Here is a 4,799-nt window from a genome sequence, read left to right as displayed (position 1 = left end):
TGATTATAATGTCCTTCAACACAGTTTCCTGAACTAAATAGGTTCTATTCATTTAATAGGAATTTTTGTCAAACTAGCATCAACTATTATCAACTCTCAAGATTGAGTATTAAATAAAATGTACGTACACTCATATAAGTAAATACTTATTAACCCACATAAAACGTTTCTTCATAAATATGAAAAACAATAATAATTAATCTGGCATTAATTATTTATTTTAGATATATTACAATTATATATATATATATATATATATATATATATATATATATATATATATATATATATATATATATATATATATACTTTACATTTTTTATCTTTTTATACATTTAGAATTATGACAGTCACAAAAAAAAATATAAACGATATCAAAGTTTAAATTGTTAGATAATATACCCTTAAAAAAAATCGTTTATTATATCATCAAAATTGATCTAGTAGAGAATATTTAATTCAATAGAAATTTGGCTCGGCGTTCTAATCGCTCCTGAAGCATACTACTTTGTTGCTTATTTTTAGTTAGTTTTATTTTTGAAAACGAGCACTCCGTAGAACAATTTTTATGATAAATGTTAAAAATTGTTAAAGACACGTTTGACATTCGGAAGAACAGTGCGGCCGTGGCGCAGTGGTTAGAGCGCTTGCTTTATAAGCAGAAGATCCAGGTTCGAAACGAACTCTGGACATATTTTCGCGTCACGGTAAGGAAGGAGTCGTGAATTTCCTGGTTAAATGCACTTCAGCAGTGCTCTGTAATAAGACCGATAGGTCTTCTTAGGGCACCTAAAAAAAAAAAAAGAACAGATGCAAGTTTATCTTGAAGTTTATCTTGTTTGGTAAATTTCAAAACAAAAGAACTGAATTTTTGATGTGAATTCTAATTTGATGTACCTGTCTCAATTCTGTATAAAAAATCTTCTAGTTTGTCAGAATAAAAAGTCAATTAAATTTTTAAACTTTCTGTCAATAGATTTTTTCTGAAAGTTTAAAGTCATCCAAAAAAATATACGCTTATTAATATCTCTCTTAAGCATAATCAATAACTACTACATACATTCATTTTTTGAGAGAAACCTTCGACAATCTCATTAAATGCTGTCAAAATTGTATTAAAAGAATTGAGAACCACCTTAGTGGCATTTGCATGATTCTCCCAACGTGTGATAATGGTTTAAGTACTCTTTTGCTTCCTCTGTGCTGTTTTACATCCCAGCTATTCGTTGAAATTGGAAAAAACGTATGTAGTAGTTGCAAGATAGAAAAAAAATTAACTGTAAAAAAGCCGCATTTTATGGCAGTTTGTTCATTTAAGTTTAAGCAATGTGCCGCAAACTCATGCTATCTCATGCTAATTGAGAATCAAACTCTCTATCTCATGCTAATTGAGAATCAAAATTATCACTTGCGTCTCCCGGTATACTCCAGACCTAAGGCAAATTAACGCATAGTAATCCAGTGAGGCAATTAAAATATTTCAAAAACTACACATCGCATGGCAAAACAATAAAAGATGAAAGATAGGTACTTAGAATGATAAAACAATGCACATTAAATAGTTGTTGGAGTAAGAATCATTTTGAGCCAAATAATTCATAAATTCTAGCGTTCACTCTACAACCATATTATGAGTCACTTCGACTTGAAGGGGTAAGTTTAGCAAGTTTAACAAGGTGTGTAGGTTATCAGGTTTCTCTATTTAAACACTGCACAAATATAGTTATAAAAAATATAAAAGATAAATAAACAAATATTACTATTTTTATATTAAACTGTTTTTTTCACACTAACAAAGCACTGCCTTCATATACTTGTTACGTTAAAGTTATTAAAATTCTCGAGCTACCGGAAAATAGTTTTTGATTTATTTGCACTTACTGCCGCTAAATAACGTTTTCCAAATTACATACTTTACATATTTTGTAATTATAAGAAGAAAACATCTATTTGGTACTATTACAAGAAAGCAGCTTATGGATGCAGCAAGGTCTTTTTTGGAGAATGACATAAATAAAATACAATTCAAAACTAAACTCTAATAGCAAATCATTTATAGTTTATTTAAAAGTTAGATTAATCTTTTCCCATGAGCGAGAAAACTCCGAATAAAATTATTTACGACAAATGGCATCTATATTTTATCGATGTACTTTTACAGATGTTGCTTTGTCTATGCGTATGTTGTTACGAAATCAAAATATTGTAGTTTTAAACTATAAATAAAATATCGTAATCTTTCAAAATATCGTAAACTATAAATTAAAATGGGAAAAATAATCTTAACAGTTTTTTGAAAAAAAATCTTGAATTATCTAATATGAAACCTGAATTATCTAATATGAAACCTGAATTATCTAATATGAAACCTGAATTATCTAATATGAAACCTGAATTATCTAATATGAAACCTGAATTATCTAATATGAAACCTGAATTATCTAATATGAAACCTGAATTATCTAATATGAAACCTGAATTATCTAATATGAAACCTGAGTTATCTAATATGAAACCTGAATTATCTAATATGAAACCTGAATTATCTAATATGAAACTGAATTATCTAATATGAAACCTGAATTATCTAATATGAAACCTGAAGCAACAAGAGCAACATGTTTTAACGCTGAAAATGTAAAAGTATGATAAGTCTAATAAATTATAGATATAGACAAGTTCAGTGATTCATAAATACGAAATGTTGACAAAACTGGGGTATCTATGTGGGAGTGCTATAACCTAGAAAAACGGTGGCTGCAAAAGTCAAGCAAAACCTTGGTGGCAATACCTCTGGAAAAAAGATGACTAGTGTCTGCCTTACAGTGCCTAAAATTTTTTTTTTCTTTCAAAAATTAAAAAGAAAGTTTTATTAACACTTGTCCACCGGACTGTATTCAGATATGAGTTCAAAAAATCAAACAGCATTTTATTAAGTATGCAAAGCTTTCAAATTGACATAAAATTCCATTGGTCTATAGGACAGTTATTCTTCTCATTTACAATGAGAAACATTAAATATAGCAAATGTTTTCCTAAACACACTGTAGCATTAAGTCACAGCTACTAGACGTATCAGTTATTGGATCTCATAAAAGTTCTTATCAAGAAAAAAAATAAAACCATCTGCCCATCAATCTTTCAGAGATCATAAAGAGAAAGTTAAGAATTAAACACGCAAAAAAAAAAAGAGAAAGAAACTTTAAAAACAAGTGCAAGACACAATTATGCTTCACACAATGAATGAATTTCTCACACAAAATGAGCTTCAAAACGGTAAGTGTTATAATTGCAAAATGGACATCGAAGTCAGACATTTATTTATTTGTAAATGTTTAATATTTTATTCATCCATGAAGTTTTGCTTTGTTAAAATAATTTATTAAAAAAAGTTGTTTTAGTTTCAAAATAAAAAAGTTATAAAATTATTTTTTTTTCTTTTAGGTGCATTTAACTTCAGAATTAAAAATTTTTATACCTTTACCCTGAATATTTTATAGAGATTTAAAATATATATCTAATTTATAACAATCCTTATGCGGGTTTTATATACTTTGTAGTAACCATTGAAGTGCATTAGTTTGTTTATCGTTTAACTTACCCCACACAGCTGTTCAATGCATCCGCAAATGCGTGTTAAACAGTTCATAAGCTTTCTTCAAAATCTTTACAAACAAATCCGAAAATAACTTTTGTCTTAACCCATTTTTTTTCAAATAGGTAAAAAAAAAGTATGCAAATATGACGTGCAGTTCAATAGATTTGTTAGATTTAGTAAAAATTGCATAACTAGCACTACCCTACTCTAGCCAATTATTAGAAAATAAATTAGCCATTCTCGTAATAAACCTTTCGCCATTTGCTTTTTTCCATAAAACTTGCTTTCAGAACAATACCGTGTTCTGGAACCTGTACCGTAAAATCTACGAAAAAACTTAAACTGTTCATGAATTTAACACTTTTATGGACCACGCTTAATTCAAAAACCAGAACCATTTTTACTTGAATCACCGCACATTTTAGGTTTAATTGAACTACTGTCCGTCTTGATAGTTGATTAATTTCAAGTATAGGATTAGATATAGTTATTTTTTGCTTATAATCATAAAAACACCTATCATTCTGAGGATTTTATTCATTTTGATGAACTGGAGAATCGCTGTCAAAAACATCAAGTTTGTCTATACGTGATTGAATCCGCAAAGTTACTGCTATAAATATGCATTTCAAAATGCGTAGAAATTGATAAAAGAAATAAACACTAAGTAATAATTAAATTCATGCAATTTTATTACTGACAATAATGAATTTGTAGTTTGTTCACTGGATGATAGAGGTGAGGAAATAGACCCTTGGAAAAATGAGTTTAGTTTTTAGCCATTTCTGGTTTCGGCCTACATAAAAATTTAAAATATACTTTAGAGTGAGTAAATAGTTAAGAATAAAAATAAAATTATTGTTTACTAAATTTTATTTATAACTTCAATGTTTACTACTATTATTATTTTGATCTTTATTATTGCTAAAATAACAATACTATTAGTAATAATAAAAAAATAATAACTGCAATAAAAATTTAAAATTTATAAGCAGAAAAAGCTTTCAAAATTAAAAAAGCTATAAAAATTAAGCAAATTGGATGTTAAATATGTATTCTAAAAAATCTGCAGTTTTATAAATTACCTTTTTGTGTTGTGACTATTTAGTTTTCTGTTCTATATACATATCAAAAAGTTTTTCTTTAAACATGCTTATAAATCAAACAAAAATATATTGCTGCGATAATCTGTGCAATAATA

General features: G+C 27.6%; 1 protein-coding gene across 1 annotated transcript in view; it reads right to left on the bottom strand.

Moving 5' to 3' along the window:
- Window positions 1-4,799, bottom strand: part of LOC100200953 (uncharacterized) — a 15,485-nt gene extending 10,686 nt beyond the window's left edge. Inside the window, exon 1 of the mRNA XM_065791774.1 lies at window positions 4,684-4,799. The gene's annotated coding sequence lies outside the window, so the exon portion shown is untranslated. The remainder of the gene's footprint in view (window positions 1-4,683) is intronic.

The sequence above is a fragment of the Hydra vulgaris genome, chromosome 02 (assembly GCF_038396675.1).
Source record: "Hydra vulgaris chromosome 02, alternate assembly HydraT2T_AEP".
Taxonomy (NCBI): Eukaryota; Metazoa; Cnidaria; class Hydrozoa; order Anthoathecata; family Hydridae; genus Hydra; species Hydra vulgaris.
The sequence above is the reverse complement of the archived record's forward strand: the minus strand, read 5'-3'. Positions and strand labels throughout refer to the sequence as shown.